Source organism: Zalophus californianus, chromosome 4 (assembly GCF_009762305.2).
Source record: "Zalophus californianus isolate mZalCal1 chromosome 4, mZalCal1.pri.v2, whole genome shotgun sequence".
In the NCBI taxonomy this organism is placed as follows: domain Eukaryota; kingdom Metazoa; phylum Chordata; class Mammalia; order Carnivora; family Otariidae; genus Zalophus; species Zalophus californianus.
In genome coordinates this window covers 36,445,448-36,467,138 of record NC_045598.1, presented here as the reverse complement: position 1 = coordinate 36,467,138, position 21,691 = coordinate 36,445,448, and the positions used below count along the sequence as shown (strand labels likewise).

General features: G+C 39.6%; 1 protein-coding gene and 1 pseudogene across 2 annotated transcripts in view; both read left to right on the top strand.

The window, feature by feature from the left end:
• The window catches only part of PIK3R3 (phosphoinositide-3-kinase regulatory subunit 3), a 157,511-nt gene that overhangs the window by 35,834 nt on the left and 99,986 nt on the right, over nt 1-21,691 (top strand). The window lies entirely within an intron of this gene.
• On the top strand, nt 15,494-15,954 carry LOC113911711 (annotated as a pseudogene).

Genomic DNA, 21,691 nt, shown 5'->3' with positions numbered 1-21,691 from the left:
ATTGTAATTCACTGACAATGTAAGGATTGGATCCAAATGTTCGATGTCTTAATCTTTATTTCCCAGAAGCAGTAGAAATAGTGAACTGTTAAGATGAAACAAAACTTTTTATTTTGGAAATGTTAAGAGTGTGGTACAAAGAATTGCTTTTGAGTATCGTGGTTAGTCCTGTTGCGATTTGGGAATCAGGATTATTCCGTAATAGAATAGTTGCTGGGTAGGCCTCTCAAAGAGCCCTGTCTCTTGTATAGGAGCTATTGGAGGATTACAGATATATAGCTGATGATAAACTCATGCCCAAAGCTATAGACAGTGGTCTGTAGGCTAGCACTTTAGTTTTGACGTTGTTGTTTTTATTTTGGGACGATATAACAGGTGATTTCTTTTTATAATTAATGGATACATTCTTTTAAAGATTGTCTATAGACATTTTTCTTATCAAGACAAATTTCTGAAATTGTAGGGCAGCAACATCTCTAAAGTATAATTAGAAAATTACAAGTTTTTATTGGCAAAATATAGGAAGGTCTAGAAAAGTGGTTCTCGGCTTTTTTTTTTTTTTTTTTGGTCTGAGTACCCCTTTCATAATAAAAATTATTGAGGATCTCAAAGAGCTATTTACTAATATTTACTCTATTAGAATAAAATTAAGAAATTTAAAAATTTAATTCATTTAAAAATAATAAAGTACTACATGTTAACATTTTTTTTTTTAAAGATTTATTTATTTGAGAGAGAGCACCAATAGGGAAGGGCAGAGGCAGAGGGAGAGGGAGAGAGAGAATCTTCAAGCAGACTGCCCACTGAGTGTGTAGCCTGACAGGCTTGATCCCAGGACCCTAAGATCATGACCTGAGCCATAGTCAAGAGTTGGCTGCTCAACCACCTGAGCCCTCGGGGCTCCCCTAACGTAATTTATTTTAATGAAAAAATAACTATATTAAAAAGAAACAAGTGAAGAGAGTGGCCATTGTTTTACATTTTTGCAAATGATTTTAATGTCTGGCATTTTAATCTTTAATGTCTGGCTTAATGGAAAACATCTAAATTCCCATGTCTGGGGTGCCTTGGTGGCTCAGTTGGTTAAGCGTCTGCCTTTGGCTCAGGTCATGATCCCGGAGTCCTGGGATCGAGTCCCACATCTGGCTCCCTGCTCAGCAGGGAGTCCACTTCTCCACCCGCCCTTCACCCTGCATGTGCGCTTGCTCTCTCTCAAAATCTTAAAAAAAACTGGGGCACCTGGGTGGCTCAGATGGTTGAGTGTCTTCCTTCGGCTCAGGTCATGATCCCAGGGTCCTGGGATTGAGCCTGCATCGGGCTCCCTGCTTGGCAGGGAGCCTACTTCTCCCTCTTCCTCTGCTGTTCCCCCTGTTTGTGCTCTCTTGCTTTCTCTGTCAAATAAAATCCTAAAAAAAAAAAAAAAATTCCCATGTCTGCTCCTGTATTCAATATGTTGAGATACCACAGGTTTTAGCCTCTGGAAAATTCCACTGTAAAGATATGAGAGAATGAGTGCAAAAGGCAAATAGTGTCTTAGTAATACTATGAAAATACTTTTGGCCCCTTGGATCCTCTGAAAGGGTCTTGGAGACACGCAGGGGGTCTATGGACTACTGAGAACTAGTCTAGAAGTTACATGGTTTGTGACTAGTTTGATGGTCAATCTAGGAAAGTATTTTCTGACTTTTTTTGAATACAGATGAAAAGATTGTTTCAGGAAACTTACTTGCTTACTCTGGCATACTTGGTATTTTCATCCTAGTGAAATTTAGATTAACATTCTGGTAGAGAACTAGCACACTGGCCCTGTGGTTGGGGAAAATATTTGCTGAGAAACACACTGAAGAAATAGGTCACCTGCCACCATGTGGTCCTTACTGTTAGCAGGTTGGGCATTTTACTGTGGTTGAATTTTTGTAACTGAACATTTGATGGGTTATTATATAAATGTGTCTCCTGTGTGTGGTAAGATATTTCTTTTATGAGCTTAGTGTCATTTTTAAAATGATATTTTAGTGTGGGACAAATGTTAATATAATCAAATGATGGAAAAGCCATGCCAAATTTGTTTGCATTTTCTTATTGAAAAAGATTAGTCATTGCTTTCATTTAACATATTATAGTTTATAGTATACTCAGCTATATTTCATTAGTATAATTCTCCATTTGATAATGCTTTTAAAATTCATTCTCGGGGCGTCTGGGTGGCTCAGTCGTTAAGCATCTGCCTTCGGCTCAGGTCATGATCCCAGGGTCCTGGGATCGAGCCCCGCATCAGGCTCCCTGCTCGGCGGGAGGCCTGCTTCTCCTTCTCCCACTCCCTCTGCTTGAGTTCCCTCTCACGCTGTGTCTCTCTCTCTCAAATAAATAAATAAAATCTTAAAAAAAAGAAATAAAGATATCATATTCACAAATTAAAAAAAAAATTCATTCTCATCGTTTCATGCTGAGTACCTTTATATTTTTCTTAGAATGTAGTTAAGATTGGACATGTTTATGGTCACCATATTTAAGAAAGTAGGTAGAAAAATAATTACAAGTATGTTTATGTGATATAATTTTATTGATATTAAAGGGGGATGCAGTGTGAGTGAAGTAGAAAGAACACAGGCTTTGGAAACATGACAGGGCTTCCAAACCTAGCTTTGCTTCTTACCATTACCCAGGTTATATGGCTCGTACTTAACCTCTTTCTGCACTGAGAAGCAGGATGCCAGTGCTCTTTTGTAAAATTGATTTAGTACCTTACCTTTCAGAGTTGTACTGGGGATTAGATGTACTATATCAATATCTAGCACAGTGTTTGGTACATGGTATAGACCTGATTGATCGTAGCTTATATCTTTTTGTTGTTGTTGTTTTTTAGTAATCTATATCCAACATGGGGCTCGAACTCACATTTCCAAGATCAAGAGTCACATGCTTCTCTGAATGAACCAGCCAGGTGCCCCATTGTAGCTTATATCTTAAAGCATGTTGTTAACATGTAATTATCCCAAGTCTACCTCTTTGACTACTCTTGCAGTCAGAACCTTTTGAGTTATCTTGCTCTATCTTTTTCCCCTTCATCCCTGACATTTAAACTGGGGTAATTTTATTTTTGGAAGAGTTCTCTAGGGTCTTTTTATATTATAGCATCTCATGAGTCTATGGAAATGTCATTCCAAGTCATCCTTTCTTTTTAGTTTCTATTGCCCTTGTCTAATTCCTCATCACCACATATTTGAAATGACTTATAATGAAGGTAATAGTTACTAACATTTGTTGAATGTATGGACCAAGCATTATGTTAAATGTTTTTACATGTACTATTACTGTTTGCCACACAACAACCTTATAAGATAGGTACTATTATTACCTTACTTTACAGACAGGAAACAGACTTAGATATGTTTAATAACTTATTCAGTGCCTCACAGCTAGCAAGTAGCAGAGCAGGTCTGTCTTGCTAACACCCTGGTTCTTAACCAGTAAGCACCTCCTAACTGGTTGCTCTGTTTCTAATTTCTTCTTCTCTTCCCCTATAAATGTATCCAGAGTTCTTCATCCAGGTTAATCCTGCTCAAATGTTATTTTGAAATAATTTTTAAATACAGGAAATAATCAGAAGCTATCCCATTTCTTTTAAGCAGAGGCCATATTCTTAAACTAGGCATACATGATCTTTAGCACCAATTTACATTTCCAACTTAATTATTAATCCTCTATTCTTATTTTTTAAAAGTAAACTCTACTCTCAAACTGGGGTTCAAACCCATGACCCCGAGATCAAGAATCACCTGCTCTACTGACTGAGACAGTCAGGTTGTCCCCCCCACCACTGCCCGCCCCATTCTCATTTTTGCTTTTAGCCCATTTCTTTGCTATCCACTGCATGCCCTTTCCTATTCCAATCTTCAGCCTTTTCCTTATGCTGCTGCTTGTGTTAGATTATGCCCATCCCACCCCCATCTTCAAATTTGGATCCTTTGCAGGTCTCCTTTCTTTTCTTCCTCCAAAATTTCTAGCACTGAGTCCCATAATTATCTAGGACTACAGTCTATTGTTTTGATACAAAATCATGTTATGTTAGAGACATTTAGTTATTTTGTGAATATAATTTGTCTCCCCAAAACAAGATCAGTTTCTTGAGGTCAAACTATATATTTTTCTTTTTTCTTTTTTTTTTCCCCTCAAAATAGCCTGTTCTTAAATATTTTGTTGAAGTCGTAGGCCTGTGGATCTAACCAGCTTCATTTTGTGACTTAAGTTTTAAAATGTTGATAATATTTATTAAACAACATGTGACCTTTAAGCTTATACAGATAATTTATTCTTTTTTTTTTTAAGATTTTATTTATTGGGATGCCTGGGTGGCTCAGTTGGTTAAGTGTCTGCCTTCAGCTTAGGTCATGATCCCAGGGTCATGGGATCAAGTCCCACTTCGGGCTGCCTGCTCAGTGGGGAGCCTGCTTCTCCCTTTGCCTGCTGCTTCCCCACCTTGTGCTAGCTCTCTCTCTCTCTCTCCCTTTCCGACAAATAGCAAACAAGTAAGGGGATCATCAGAGGGTGAGGGGAGAAGCACGCTTCCCACTGAGCAGAGAGCCTGATGCTGGGCTGGATCCTAGGACCCTGGGATCATGACCTGAGGCGAAGGCAGATGCTTAACCAACTGAGCCACCCACGTGCCCCAAGATAATTTATTCTAACAAGGGAAATAATGAAAAAGTACAATCCTTAATGTTAGCAAAATTTTATGGTTTTGAGTTAGTCATTTTTGAAATTTTGAAGAATTAGAAGTGAGTAGTAAATTTTGAAAGTTAGGCTAGTTGTACACAGCACTGTGCCAAATGTAGATTGAAATTACCCAATGTGTTATACCAGTTAAATTTAGAATGTGTAGGACTTGATTTGGGATAACAAGGTAAGGTCAGCCAAGTAGCCTCATAAGATTAGTTTCCATATTGTTTGCTGATATATGATCTATTTGTTGTTCTTTGTGAATATTTGTAAATTCATATAATGTTATCTTTTTTTTAATATAAAAGAGGCAGTAGGCTACGTCCAGTCTGCCACATCCTACCATTTTGCATGTGTCTTGTCAATATAAAAACTGCCCTGTGCCCTGTGAATATAAGCAACACAAAGCTAAAGTCAATACCATGATGTCATACCATCTACCATTATCCAGCCTTGGATTGTTTGTGGGCCAGATTGTTTACCTCTGTCTAAGCGTATAGGGCAACAAATCAAGAGCTTGTGTCTATGTCCTCTTAAATATTTTATAGTTTTTGTTTTGAAACCTAAGAAAAAAATTCAATCACAAGTCAAAATTTAAAATTTATGTAAATTGTTTTGGAGAATGCCTTATTGAAATGAATTGTTTATGCTTGAAAAATACCACTTCAGAATTTTTTTCATGTGCACTATTCTTTTTAACTTTCTAACTCCACAAGAACACTTAATATAGTATAATTCATATTGAGTTTCTAATATGCATTTGTGGAATTAACCACAAACCTTTTTTTTTTTTTTTTTTTACTTTAAAGATTTTATTTTTAGGTAATCTCTACACTCAGTGTGGGGCTCAGACTCAACCCCAAAATCGAGAGTTGCACACTTCACAACTGAGCCAGCCAGGCATCCCAACCACAAACTTTTGAGATTAGTTCTGGGATATCTTTCATAAAAAAAAAAAATAGTATATTTTCAGCTACAAGCAGCAGGAATCTAATTCAAAATGGATTAAGAAATAAGAATTTTTATCTTCTCATATGAGCAGCTTCAGATGTTGATTACATCAGTCCAACAATGTCAGTAAAATCTCATATTTCCACTGTTCAATTCTGCTCTCCTTGGAATTGGCTTCATCCACAGACTAGTAGCAAAATGGTGTAGTGATTCCAGGTGTCATATCCATACAGAACTTTTTTTTTTGTAAATTGACCAAAAATTTTTAAGATTATTGTAGTATAGTTAACATATAATGCCATATTGGTTTCAAGTGTACAATATAGTGATTCAACAATTCTATACACCTCCACAAGAACTTCTAAAAGAAGAAAGAGGTGTCTTCCTATGCTTCTTTACAGAGAGAAGAAATTTTCTCTAAAAACCTCTAGCAGAGTTTTTTCCACATCTTTTTGGCCAGAATTGAGTCCTATGCTTATTCCTGACTCAATCACTAGTGACTGCCCTTGAACTAATCATGGCCATGCCTGAATTTGGGAGTGGTAATAACTTCCCCTGAGGTTTTGTATTGGGGAGGGATTCTGTTAGGAAGGAAGGAGGGGATGAATGCTAGCTAGGTAGATAGATAATCAATAGTGGCCATTTTGGAAAGTAATTTGGAGAACCATAGCTCCTTCCGGAGTTCTTTGTGTTTGTAAATAAAAAGAATTAGCATTTTTTTTCCTTTTTCAAAATTAATCTAGTTGTGGGAAATACGTTTCCTTATTCTAAATTGGAATTCACAGGGTCACATAGTATTGAGAGTTAATATTAAAGTTAAGCAGTCACGCTTGATTTCGGCTTGCATCATGATCTCAAGGTCCTGGGATGGAGCCCCGCATTGGGCTCCATGCTCAGCGGGGCAGGAGGAGTGTCTACTTGAGGATTCTCTCCCTTCCTCTCCTCCTCCCCCTGCTCACGTTTTCTCTCTCTCCAAAATAAATAATATATATTTTATTTTATTTTATTTTTTTAAAGATTTTATTTATTTGATAGAGACAGTGAGAGAGGGAACAGAAGCAGGGAGAGCGGGAGAGGGAGAAGCAGGCTTCCTGCTAAGCAAGGAGCCCGATGTAGGGTTCAATCCCAGGACCCTGAGGTCATGACCGAAGCCGAAGGCAGACGCTTAACGACTGAGCCACCCAGGCACCCCAATAATATATATTTTAAAAAAGACAGGTCTTTTTGTCAGTTGCTTAGTAGAAGATGAGGAAGCTAACTTCTCCGTTTCCTTATTTGAAGCATGTAGGTATTGGGAATAGAGTATATTAGTGTGTCAGTTAAATGAGTATGAGAGAACATTTTACCAAACGATAAATTCCACATTCCAAAGTTTAGTAAGTTAAGTAGTAAGCTTGAGACCTGTGGCATGATTTATGATTTGAATGACTAGCCTTAAAAATTAGGACACTACTGGGGCACCTGGGTGGCTCAGTCATTAAAAGTCTGCCTTCAGCTCAGGTCATGATCCCAGATCCCTGGGATCGAGCCCCGCATCGGACGCCCTGCTTGGTGGGAAGCCTGCTTCTCCCTCTCCCACTCCCCCTGCTTGTGTTCCCTCTCTCGCTGTGTCTCTCTGTCAAATAAATAAATAAAATCTTAAACAATTAGGACACTAACCTATAGATCATGTCTTTCAATTAAAATGTACTATAGGTAAGTATTGAGTTTTCAGTATAAATTGTATAGTGGGGTGGTTAAGAGCACTGTCTCTGGAATCAGACTGCCTGAGTTTAGATTGTGTCTCTGCCGCTTTCTAGTATGTGTCCTGGGGCAACTTATATTTTCTGTGTTTTGGTTTCTTCACCCCCAAATTAGGGCTGATAACGGTCCCTACTTCAATGGGATTGTTGTGAGGATTTAGTAAATTCATGACTGTAAAGCACTTAACATGGTGCCTGGAACATACGAAGCACCCATAAATTTTTTTTTTTAGAGATTTTATTTATTCATTTGACACAGAGTGTGTGCGCACAAGCAGGGGGAGTGGCAGGCAGAGGGAGAAGCAGGCTCCCCACAGAGCAGGGGGAGCCCAGTGTGGGACTCGATCCCAGGATGCCGGGATCAAGACCTGAGCCAAAGGCAGTCGCTTAACCAACTGAGCCACCCAGGCGCCCCCCATAAATGTTTTTGTTCATATATTCATGTTTTTCAACAAATATTTGATGGTTAGGCACTGTTCTAGGTATAACAGTGAACAGAACAGCAAAACTTGATAAATTCATGAAATGTTTTAAGGGAGGGGAGAAAGTAGAGAATAAACTAATTTATGGGGTACCTGGGTGGCTCAGTTGGGTTAAGTGTCTGACATCAGGCTCCCTGCTCACTCTCTCAAATAAGTAAAATCTTTTTAAAAAATCGTAACATGCTATTTAGGGGTGCCTGGGTGGCTCAGTTGGTTAAGCGGCTGCCTTTGGCTCTGGTCATGATCCCAGGGTCCTGGGATCAAGCCCCATGTGGGACTCCCTGCTCCGCGGGGAGCCTGCTTCTCCGCTTCCTCTGCTTGTACACACACACAGACACACACACACTCTCTCTCTCTCAAAATCTTTTTTTTTTTAAGATTTTATTTATTTGAGAGAGAGCAGAAGCAGGGGGAGCGGCAGGCAGGGGAGAGGGAGAAGCAGGCTCCCTACTGAGCAGGGAGCCTGATGTGGGGCTCGATCCCAGGACCCTGGGACCACGACCCGAGCGGAAGGCAGACGCTTAAAGACTGAGCCACCCAGGCACCCCATCGATCTCTCAAAATCTTAAAAAAAAAAAAAAAAGCCTCTTAACAAAACAAAAAAAACACGCCCCACAAATTTATAAGTAAAATACATAGTGATGGTTATAAATGATAAGGAAAAAAAGCAGAGAAGGAAAATAGGGTTGGGAGGGAGGGGCACTATTTTATTTTTACTTTTTTTAAAGTTTTTTTAAGATTTTTATTTTTATTTGACAGAGACAGCATAGAGGGAACACAAGCAGGGGGAGTGGGAGAGGGAGAAGCAGGCTTCCCGCTGAGCAGGGAGCCTGATGCTCAGCTTGATCCCAGGACCCTGGGATCATGACCTGAGCCGAAGGCAGACGCTTAACAACTGAGCCACCCAGGTGCTCCTTTTTTGAAAATTTAAATTTCAGTTAACATATAGTGTAATAGTTTCAGGTGTACAATACAGTGATTCAACTCTTCCATACAACACTTGGTGCTCATCACAAGGGTCTTCCTTAATCCCCATCACCTATTTAACTCCTCCTCCTGCCCACCTCCCCCCTAGTAACCCATCCATTCGTTCTCTATAGTTGAGTCTGTTTCTTGGTTTGGCTCTCTTTTTATCCCTTTGCTTGTTTTGTTTCTTAAATTCCACATGAATGGAATCATATGTTTGTCTCTGACTTATTTTGCTTAGCATGATACTCTCTAGCCTTATCCATGTCACTGCAAATGGCAAGGTTTCATTACTTTTTATGGTTAATAGTCCATAGTGTGTGTGTATCACATCTTTAGCCGTTCATCAATCAGTGGACACTTGGGCTGATTCCATAATTTGGCTGTTGTAGTAATGCTATAAACATTGGGTGCGTGTATTGCTCTGATTTAGTATTTTTGTATTCTTTGGGTAAACACCTAACAGTGCAATTGCTGGGTCGTAAGGTAGTTCTCTTTTTAACTGAGGAACCTCCGTACGGTTTTCCACAGTGGCTATACCAGTTTGCATTCCCATTTCCCAACAAAAGTGCAAGAGGGTTCCCCTTTCTCCACATCCTCACCACCACCTGTTGTTTCTTGCATTGTTGATTTTAGCCATTCTGACAGGTGTGCAGTGATATCATAGTTTTGATTTGTATTTCCCTGGTGGTGAGACATTTCATGCTCCTGGATTGGAAGGACAAATATTGTTAAAATATCTATACTCCCCAAAGCAATCTATACGTTTAATGCAATCCCTATCAAAATACCAACAGCATTTTTCACAGAGTTGGAACAAACAATCCTAAAATGTGTATGGAAGCACAAAAGACCCCAAATAGCCAAAGCAACCTTGAAAAAGAAAAGCAAAGTTGGAGGCATCACAATTCTGGACTTCAAGTTATATTACAAAGCTGTGGTGATCAAAACAGTATGGTACTGACACAAAATTAGACACATAGATCAATGGAACAGAATAGAAAACCCAGAAATGAACCCACAACTATCTGGTCAATTAATCTTCAACAAAGCAGGAAAGAATATCCAGTGGGAAAAGGACAGTCTCTTCAACAAATGGTTGGGAAAACTGGACAGCAACATGCAAAAGGATGAGAGTGGACCACTATACCATACACAAAATCAAAATGGATTAAAGACCTCAATGTGAGACCTGAAAACCAAAGGAGAATACAGGCAGTAACTTCTTTGACATCAGCTGTAGCAACTTCTTTCTAGGCCTGTCCCCGAGGCAAGGGAAACAAAAGCAAAAATAAACTATCAGGACTATATCAAAATGCTTCTGCACAGCGAAGGAAACAGTCAACAAAACTAAAAGGCAACCAACAGAATGGGAGAAGATATTTGCAAATGACATCTCTGATAAGGGGTTAGTATCCAAAACATACAAAGAACTGATAACTCAATACCTAAAAACCAAATACCCAATTAAAAAGTTGGCAGAAGACATGAACAGACATTTCTCCAAGGAAGATATCCAGATGGCCAACAGACACATGGAAAGATGTTCAACATCACTGATCATCAGGGAAATGCAAATCAAAACCATGATGAGCTATCACCTCACACCTATCAGAGTGGCTAAAATCAACAACACACGGAGTACTGTTTTTTTTTTTTTTAAAGCACTTGTTAGCATTTAATGAACACCCACCCCAACGTGGCTTCAAGCTACTAGAACGCTGGTGCCCCCGACACCCTTAATCTTCTCTGCTCTTCTACTAAACAATTTGGCCTTCACGATGACAGGCTGTTTTGGGAGTTTTCCCTTTCCCAAAACTTTGTAGTAGCCTGATCGCACCACATCAATGGTAGGAGCAGCTCCAGTCTTGTTTTTGGCGGCATTTATCCGTGTCTGCTCACTGACCAAGGTCCGCAGTTTATTAAGGTTGACAGTTGGGCAGAAGCTCTGGTTCCTCTTTAAGTGGTAATGTCTCATACCAACTTTTCCAGAGTATCCTGGGTGATATTTGTCGAAGTTGATCCTGTGGTGATGCATGCCACCAGCATTACCCCAGCCTCCTGGGTGCTTATGGTGCTTGCCGATGCGGCCGTGGCTGTGGCTCACGTGGCCCCTAAGTTTCCTGGTCTTCCTCAGTCTGGATGGCATGTCGGCAGCCCAGACGGAAAAAAGGAGTACTATTTTATTTTTATTTTTTTTTAACTTTTTATTTATTCATGAGAGACAGAGACAGAGAGAGAGGCAGAGGGAGAAGCAGGCTCCCAAGGAGCAGGGAGCCTGATGCGGGACTCGATCCCAGGACCCTGGGATCATGACCTGAGCTGAAGGCAGACGCTTAACCATCTGAGCCACCCAGGCACCCAAAAGGAGTACTATTTTAAATAGGAGGACAGGGAGGGCGTGACTTGAAGTGAGGGAGCAAGGCACATAGATCTTTGGGAAGTGGAAGGGTGGGGAATGTGCCAGGTGGAGGGAATACCAGATGGCTTACTGTGAGGAAGGAGCATCTCTGTCTTGTGTTCAGGGATCATCTAGGAGGCTAGTGTAGCTGGAGTGGAATAAGGGGAAAGTAATGAAGATGAGTAGGGGCCTCTGGCTGGCTCAGATAGAAGAGCATGTGACTCTTGCTCTTGGGGTCATGAGTTCGAGCCCTTGTTGGGTGTAGAGATTATTTAAATAAATTAAAAATTTTAAAAAATGTGATATGTAGTTTAAAAAAATGAAAAGTTATGTGGTGTCAGGGAAGACCATATAGGACATTGTAAGAACTTGGCTTTTAAAAACTCGACTGAAATGAGAAGCCATCCAAGTGTATTAAACAGTGATGTATTATGATTCTTGCTTAAAAGGATCATTCAGGCTGCTGGTGGAGGATAGGAAAAGGTGGAAGTGGAGAAAGTGGTTAGGAGGCTACTGCAGTAAACAAGCTGAGGGATGATGGTGCCTTGGACAAGGTGGAAGCTCCAGAGGTAGAGAGAAGTAGGTGGATTCTGAACATTGTTATTAGTTATATTAACTATTTTAGAATTTCTTAGCTTTATATTTCACCATATGCTTTAATAATTAAAAGATTTAACTTTTAAAATAATGCCAAGCCATTTTTATATTTTTTGATGTATTTTTCTCTTTTTTAAGATTTACTAGCAAGCTTGGGGGACAGGGACAGAGGGAGAGGGAGAGGGAGAGAAAATCTCAAGCAGACTCCCCGCAGAGCACAGAGCCTGACACAGGGCTAGATCGCGGGAACCTGAGACATGACCTGAGCTGAAATCAATAGTTGGATGCTTAACTGACTGAGCCACCCAGGTGCCCCATTTTTCTCTTTTTTAAAGTGTTATGATTTCTGATCTCTGACATCTGGGTGTAAAGCAGCATAATCTGTGGAGTTAGTTACTTGATGAAGACCTAGTCATGAGTTATTTTTATGAACGTTATAAATCTGGACTGTACTATAATTTACTTTCAAAAGTAACTTTGGAAAGGAAGCTATCTTAAGGTTTTTAGTTTCTGGGGCACCTGGGTGGCTCAGTTGTTAAGCGTCTGCCTTCAGCACAGGTCATGATCCCAGAGTCCTGGGATCGAGCCCCTCATTGGGCTTCCTGCTCAGTGGGAAGCCTACTTCTCCCTTTCACACTCCCCGTTTGTGTTCCCTCTCTCACTGTCTGTCAAATAAAATCTTATTTAAAAAAAAAAAAGGTTCTTAGTTTTCATGGTGGGCTCTGAAGGGGAGAGGAAATTTTTTTTTAAAAGATTTTATTTTTGACTAATCTCTGCATCCAAAGGGGTGGGGCTCAAACTCACAACCCCAAGATCAAGAGTTGCACGCTCTACTGACTAAGCCAGCCAGGTACGCCAAGGGGAGAAGAAATTAAAGAGAATTAAAGTCATGCCATACATGTTTCATTTTATTTTATATGCTAAAGTTGTTGGTATTTTAGAATAATTAAACTACATGTGGTTTTGATTATTACTGTAATCCTTAAGTGCTTGAGTATAGAGAATGCTATAAAATAGGGAAGTGTTGCTCACTGTTTAGGAGCTCTAGACTCAGATTGCTTGAATTTCCAATTCTAGCCCTGTCTATTTATAGTTTGTGACCCTGGACAGTTTCCTAACCTGTATAGCAGGAAGAAGAACATTAACCCCATTGTAAGGCTATTGAAAGAATTATATGAATTAGCACATGTAAGACCCTTAGTGCAGTTATCTATTGTTTTATTATTTTCATTATTAACCTGGGATGTTTTGTGATATATCTCCTCTCTTCCATTCAGAGGAAGCACCAGCCTAACATTTCAGTTAGGTTGAAAAGTAATTTAAATCTTTATTCCAGCCTCTCAAAGATGCCAAAGGGGATAACATTCATACCATACTGTAATACTACTTATAATCTGATTTCTCCATTTCTGATCAAAGTCTTTGCATGGTTAATCCCAGACTTCCTTTTCTTTTTTAAAACTTGCCGAACTCTTTAACAATTTGAATGGTCTCGTTCTTGTCTTTTCCTCCCTTTCTCAAATTTATTCTTCCCTTTTCCAGGAGTATCCGTCTCCCTTTAACTCTCTCCTTTGCCTGTTTCATTGCTTTGATTTTTATAATAAGGGTCAGGAACCAAGGGAGTAAAGAAAGGAAGTTATGAATGCTCACACAACAACATTTTTGATTTTGTCACACTAAGCTGTTACAGAGAGTATATGTTTTGGCTTTTAGAAAAGTCTGCTTAGCTTTAAAAGGACTATCAGGTACAGACCTGTTGCAGGACATTAGTTCAGGACTTGGATTTAGTCTTTTCCCCTACTAGTCATAAACCCCAAGAGCAGCTATGACATCGGTCTGACTGAAACTGACTCAGGCCTCTCTCTCTTTTTTTTTTTAAAGATGACTTTTTTTTAAAGATTTTATTTATTTATTTTGACAGAGAGAGAGACAGCTAGAGAGAGGGAACACAAGCAGGGGGAGAGGGAGAAGCAGGCTTCCCGCCGAGCAGGGAGCCAGATGTGAGGCTTGATCCCAGGACTCTGGAATCATGACCTGAGCCGAAGGCAGACGCTTAACGACTGAGTCACCCAGGCGCCCTCAGGCCTCTCTTTTGATTACTGGGGATCAACAAAAGGCATTTAGAGTAGAGTTGCTAGATAAATACATGCAATGTCCCATGCAATATTTGTGATGTACTAATACTGAAAAATTGTTTATCTGAAATTCAAATTTAACTGGCTGTCCTATATTTTTATTTGCTAAATCTGGCAACCCTAATTTAGAGAGAGGCTAGACAGTTGACTAGATAGTATTTCCTAGTATACTTTCCCTATGGTGTTTAGGGATAGATGTGTAACTTGATATAGTGGCTCTCTGGATACTTTGTTTCCATGACAAAAAGTCCAACTGAAATTGGTTTAAACAAAGAGAATTTATAGTTTCATGTAATTGAAAAGTCCAAAGGGAATAAGGGCCCCTGACATAGTTTGATCAAGACTATCAGGCTTTGGCCCTGTTTTTCTGCATTTCTCTTGGCTCTCCCCTTTATCAGTTTCTTAGGCAGGCTTCCTTGGTGTAGTACAAGATGACTGTAGTACAGATGACGGGGATTACATGTTTCCTAATATCTAGGGGAGAAAAAGGATGCTTCCCACAAATATAACACAAAAATTCTGAACTTGACATTAGACTATCCCCGTGTTCCAAAGGATCACTCTTAAAATCTGAACTATTAACTGTAACTTTCTGTCTAGACCAGTGGCTCTTAACCTTGAGCATGTATCTTAACCACCTGGAGGACTTGTTAAAACACAGATTGCTAAGCCCAACCCCCTGATTTCTGATTTTAGTAGGTTTGGGGCTGGGTTCTAAGAATTTGTAGTTGAAACAGGTTTCCAGATGTTCCTCATTTGGCTGGTCTACAAACACTTTGAGAAACATTGCTGTGTCAAATCAGGGCCTACTCCTGGAGCTGGGGAAGGGGTCAGTCCCACCCAAATACCTTACTAGTGTGTGGAAGAAACAAGATACCTTTTTTTAAAAAGATTTATTTATTTGAGAGAGTACAAGAGCAAGCATGAGTGTGGGGAGGGGCAGAAGGAGAGAGAGAAAGAATCTCAAGCAGACTCCCCACTGAGCACGGAGCCTGATGCAGGGCTTGATCTCACAACGCTGAGATCATGACCTGAGCTGAAATCAAGAGTTGGATGCTCAACCAACTCAGGCACCCAGGTGCCCTGGACCAAGACATGTTTTGAAGAGATAATTACAATGTCCACTAAGGAGAGGACTGCTGTTTTTGTCTATCCAGCTTTCCTGCCCTCTTATTTAGGTAACAGCTTCCAATTGTTCTCTTAACCACTCATTCCCCATTTGTAATCAGTGTGGCTTCGGTAGAGTTGATCTAACCCATTGGCTTTAATGGTGGGCACATGACCCAGGCCTGGCCATTAAGATTATTGCATTCACCTGACCTCAGTGATTAGCTCAGGAATTAATAGGGCAGCCATCTTTGTAAACAGTCAATGCACATTACTATACATTACTATTTACTGTCCTGGCTATTGATAAAAGATGGCATAATTCTGGTCTTTAAGAAGCTCAGACTATGCTTTCCTTTCCGATCTGCCATCTGTGGTGGAACTGCCACCAAGATGCAGATTTTCGTGAAAACCCTTAGAGGGAAGACCATCATTCTCGGGGTTGAACTCTCGGGGTTGAATAGAAAATGTAAAGGCCAAGATTCAGGATAAGGAAGGAATTTCTCCTGATCGGCAGACTGATTTTTGCTGGGAAGCAACTGGAAGAGGCACACACTTTGACTACAACATTCAAAAGGAGTCCACTCTTCATCTTGTGTTGAGACTTCGTGGTGGTGCTAAGAAAGGAAGAAGTCTTACACGACTCCCAAGAAGAATAAGCATAAGAGAAAGAAGGTTAAACTGGTCGTCCTGAAATACTATAGGTGGATGAGAATGGCAAAATCAGCCGCCTTCATTGAGAGTGCCCTTCACATGAGTGTGGTGCTGGAGTTTTCATGGCTAGCCACTTCGACAGACATTATTGTGGCAAATGTTGTCTGACTTATTGCTTCAACAAACCAGAAGACGAGTAATTGTATATGGGTTAATACTAAAAGACATGAACTAACATTTAAAAAAAAGGAAGCTCAGACTAAGGAATACCAACATGTAAACAAATGCGTGTAGTATTTCTCTTTATAACTCCCTCCCTTTCTCCTGGCTTCCATCTAATACACATTTCCATTATATACTGTATTACTTCTTTGTAATCCTTAACCACATTTATTATCAGTTGTTTAATGTCTTAGTCCTCATTAGATTATAAGTTCCATCAGGATAAGGACTATAATTAACTGCTGGATCTCTAGTACCTAGCACTCTCTGTGGCACATAGAGGTGCTCAGTAAATGTGGGTTAAATGAATGTTTTAACTGTAGTAATAGAAAAATATAGAAAATGAAGAGGGAATGATTGGTTTACTGGTGGGGTAGTGGAGATGTAACAGCCTGGATAAATGCACAGGATTGTTGAAACACCTCGGTGTATTTTGGGAACTGTAAGTAATTCACTTTTGTTGAAACATGACGTATGAGGTGGGAAGTGGTGGTAGATGAATCTGGAGAGAGGGTGAGGGCCAAATCATGAAGAGCCCTGAATTCTACACCTACAGGTTGGGGAGCCATTGACTGGTTTCAAGTAGGGAAAAGAATATATTAGCTGCAAAAGTGATAAATGGATTGGAGGAGAGTGAGATTAAAGAAGAGAAACTGGTTAGGAGGCTATTTCAGTACAGATGAAAGATACTATGAAAGCCTAAGGTGAAAAAAAAATGGAAGAAGTGGAGAGATGGAGACCTGGTGTACAGAATTCATGTGGACTCATGGAGATTTCCACTGTAAATTTAATTTTGTTTTAGCAGTAGAGACATTGTATTAGCCACTCCTTTTTTTTTTTTTTAAGATTTTATTTGACAGAAAAAGACACAGCGAGAGAGGAAACACAAGCAGGGGGAGTGGGAGAGAGAGAAGCAGGCTCCCCGCTGAGCAAGGAGCCTGATGTGGGGCTCGATCCCAGGACCCTGGGACCATGACCCAAGCCTAAGGCAGATGCTTAACGACTAAGACCCCCAGGAGCCCCCCCCCCTTTTCTTTTAGATTTAAAAGATTTTTAAAGTAATCTCTACCACCCAACTTGGGGGTTGAACTCACAACCCCAAGATCAAAAGTCGCACACTCCACCAACTGAGTCAGGCAGGTGCCCCTGTATTAACCAGTCTTTTTTTTTCTTTTTAATATTTATTTGACAGAGGCAGAGAGAGCACAAGCAGGGGGTGTGGCAGGCAGAGGAAGAAGCAGACTCCCTGCAAAGCAGGGAGCCTGATAAGGGGCTTGATCCCAGGACCCTGAGATCATGACCCGAGCCGAAGGCAGACACTTAACCAACTGAGCCACCCAGGCGCCCCTCTATTAGCCAATCTTAACTAGTGATCCCTAGTTCTGCATCCACACCCACTTAATATTTGTAACTGGAGATTGTATTTTTATTTAATTTTCTAATCATTAAAAAAGAGAACCCCCCCAAAAGCCTAAGATAAGGTAGTAATAGTGAGAATAAATAGGAGAATTGTTTAAAAAGTAGAATTGATGGAACTTAGACTATCCTGAGAAAAATGAAAGAATCTAGAATGACTTAGTTTTCTGGCTTGGGAGATGATGGTACTATAAACGAAGAGACACAGTTTAAGAAGGAAGGACAGGCTTGGATCATATGGCTTTTTAAATCAAAATGAGGCAGAGGTGAAATGGAAAAGATTTTCTCCTTTTGGAGGAGTTCTTTTTCTCTTAGGCTTTATTGGGGGAGGAAAAGGGAACAGATTTTACTGCTTCTAGGTTTGAAACCTAGAGCAGATAGTAGTAAATCAGATACTATTAAGTTCCTAAAAGTGTGGGAGAGATTGCAGTGGGTCCTTGACTACTCCCAGGGTATTAGTTGCTGAGGTCAATTTAAATTTCTAGAAGTGGGGCACCTGGCTGGCTCAGTTGGTAGAGCATGGGACTCTTGATCTTGGAGTCATGAGTTCGAGCCCCACATTAGGGAAAGAGTTGACTAAAAAAAAAAATTTCCAGACGTTTAATTTGCTTCATCTTATTTAAGCAGCTTTTTGAAAGCAAGTGGGCATAAACTTTATTTTGTATGTTCTTTTTAAAAGTTTTTATTTAAATTGCAGTTCACATACAGTGTAATATTCATTTCAGGTATGTAATACAGTGGTTCAGTACTTTCATACATCACCTAGTGCTTATCACAATGGTGCATTTCTTTCCTTTTTTTTTTTTAAGATTTTATTTATTTATTTGACAGAGAGACAGAAGAGCACAAGCAGAGGGAATGGCAGAGGGAGAGGGAGAAGCAGGCTCTGCATTGAGCAGGGAGCCCGATGCGGGACTTGATCCCAGGACCCTGGGATCATGACCTGAGCTGAAGGCAGACGCTTATCCATCTGAGCCACCCAGGCGCCCACAATGGTGCATTTCTCAATCCCCATCACCTGTTTAACCCATCCCCCTGCCCAACTCCCTTCTGGTAACCATGTTTGTTCTCTGTAGTTAAGAGTCTGTTTCTTGGTTTGCCTCTTTCTCTCTTCCCCCCTTTGCTCATTTGTTTTGTTTCTTAAATTTCACATATGAGTGAAATCATATGGTATTTGTCTTTGACTTACTTAGCATAATACTCTCTAGCTCCATCCATGTTGTTGTAAATAGCAAGATTTCATTCTTTTTTATGGCTGAATATTTCATTGTATATATATATATATATATATAGTGCATCTTCTTCATCCATTCATCAATTGGTGGACACTTGGGCTGATTCCATAATTTGGTTATTATAGATAATTCTGTAATCGAGAAGCATGTATCCCTTTGAATTAGTATTTTTGTATTATTTGGGTAAATACCTAACAGTGCAATTGTTGGATTGTAGGGTAGTTCTGTTTTTAACTTTTTGAGGGACCCCTATATTGTTTTTCACAATGGTTGCACCAGGTTGCATTCCCACCAACAGTGCAAAAGGGTTCCCTTTTCTCCACTTTCACACCAACACCCGTTGTTTCTTTTGTTGTTGATTTTAGCCATTCTGACAGGTGTGAGGTGATATCTCATCATGGTTTTGATTTGCATTTCCCTGATGATCAGTGATGATGAACATCTTTCCATGTGTCTGTTGGCCATCTGGATATCTTCCTTGGAGAAATGTCTGTTCTGCCCACTTTTTAATTGGATTGTTTGTTTTTTGGGTATTGAGTTTTAGAAGTTCTTTATATATTTTAGATATGTATGCTTTATCAGATGTGTCATTTGCAAATGTCTTCTCCCATACTGTTGGTTGCCTTTTAGTTTTGTTGACTGTTTCCTTTGCTGTGCAGAAGCATTTTGATATAGTCCTGATAGTTTATTTTTGCTTTTGTTTCCCTTGCCTCGGGGACAGGCCTAGAAAGAAGTTGCTACAGCTGATGTCAAAGAAGTTACTGCCTGTATTCTCCTCTAGTTTTCAGGTCTCACATTGAGGTCTTCAATCCATTTTGATTTTGTGTGTGGTATAGTGGTCCACTCTCATCCTTTTGCATGTTGCTGTCCAGTTTTCCCAACCATTTGTTGAAGAGACTGTCCTTTTCCCACTGGATATTCTTTCCTGCTTTGTTGAAGATTAATTGACCAGATAGTTGTGGGTTCATTTCTGGGTTTTCTATTCTGTTCCATTGATCTATGTGTCTAATTTTGTGTCAGTACCATACTGTTTTGATCACCACAGCTTTGTAATATAACTTGAAGTCCAGAATTGTGATGCCTCCAACTTTGCTTTTCTTTTTCAAGGTTGCTTTGGCTATTTGGGGTCTTTTGTGCTTCCATACACATTTTAGGATTGTTTGTTCCAGCTCTGTGAAAAATGCTGTTGGTATTTTGATAGGGATTGCATTAAACGTATAGATTGCTTTGGGGAGTATAGACATTTTAACAATATCTGTCCTTTCAATCTAGGAGCATGGAACATCGTTCCATTTTCTTGTGTCATCTTCATTTCTTTCATGAGTGTCATACAGTTTTCCGAGTATAGATCTTTCACCTCTTTGGTTAGGTTTATTCCTAGGTATTTTGTTCTTTTTGGTGCACTTGTAAATGGGATTGATTCCTTAATTTCTCTTTCTTCTACTTCACATTTGGTGTATAGAAATGCAGCAGATTTCTGTAAGTTGGTTTGTATCCTGCAACTTTATGGCATTCATTTATCAGTGGTAGCAGTTTTTTGGTGGAGTCTTTCAGGTTTTTTATATAGAGTATCATGTCAGTTGCACTAGTGAAAGTTTTACTTCTTCCTTGCTGATTTGGATGCCTTTTATTTCTTTTTGCTGTATGATTGCTGTGGCTAGGGCTTCCAGTACTTTACTGAATAAAGTGGTGAGAATGGACATCTCAGTCTTGTTCCTGACTGTAGAGGAAAAGCTCTCAGTTTTTCCCTATTGAGGATGATACTTGCTGTGGGTTTTTCATATATGGCCTTTATTATGTTGAGGTTATGTTCCCTCAAAACCTACCTTGTTGAAGGTTTTATCACGAATGGATGTTGTACTTTGTCAAATGCTTTTTCTGCATCTACTGAAATGATCATATGGTTCCTATCCTTTCTTTTATTAATGTGGTGTATGTATCACATTGATTTGTGAATATTGAACCACCCTTGCAACCCAGGAATAAATTCCACTTAATCATGGTGAATGATTTTTTAATGTATTGTTGGATTTGGTTTGCTAATATTTTATTGAGGATTTTTGCATCTATGTTCATCAGGGATATTGGCCTGTAGTTCTCTTGTTTAGTGGTGTCTTTACCTGGTTTTGGGTAATGCTGGCTTTAGAGAATGAATTTGGAAGTTTTCCTTCCTTTTCTGTTTTTTGGAATAGTTTGAGAAGGATAGGTATTAACTCCTTTAAACGTTTGGTAGAATTCACCTGCGAAGCCATCTGGTCCTGGACTTTTGTTTGTTGGGTGTTTTTTGGTTACTGAATCAATTTCTTTATGCGTTATTGGTCTGTTCATGTTTTCTGTTTTTCCCTGTTTCAGTTTTGGTAATTTATATGTTTCTAGGAATTTATCCATTTCTTCTAGGTTGTCCACAATTTGTTGGCATATAGTTTTTTCATAATATTCTTATAATTGGGGGCACCTGGGTGGTTCAGTTAGTGAAGCGTCTGCCTTCAGCTCAGGTCATGATCCCAGGGTCCTGGGATCGAGCCCCGCATTGGGCTCCCTGCTCAGCGGGGAGCCTGCTTCTCCCTCTGCCCCTCACCCCACTTGTGCGTGCTCTGTCTGTCTCTCAGATAAATACATAAAATCTTTAAAAATAATATTCTTTTAATTGTATTTCTGTGGTGTTGGTTATTTCTCCTGTCTTATTTGTGAATTTATTTATTTGGGCCCTTCCTGTTTTCTTTTTTGATAAATCTGATCATCAATTTTGTTAATTTTTTCAAAGAACCAGCTCCTGGTTTCATTGATTTTTTTTTTTTTTTTTTTTTTTTATTTTCTATATCATTTATTTCTGCTTTAATCTTTATTTTTTCCTTCTGCTGGCTTTAGGCATTGTTTATTGTTCTTTTAGGTGTAAGGTTAGGTTGTTTGAGATTTTTCTTCTTGAGGTAGGCCTGTATTGCTATATACTTCCCTCTTAGGACCACTTTTGCTGCACTGCAAGTGGGCATAAATTATAAGAAAACTGTTAATACCCTACGACCCAGCAATTGCACTACTTGGGTATTTACCTCAACGATACAAA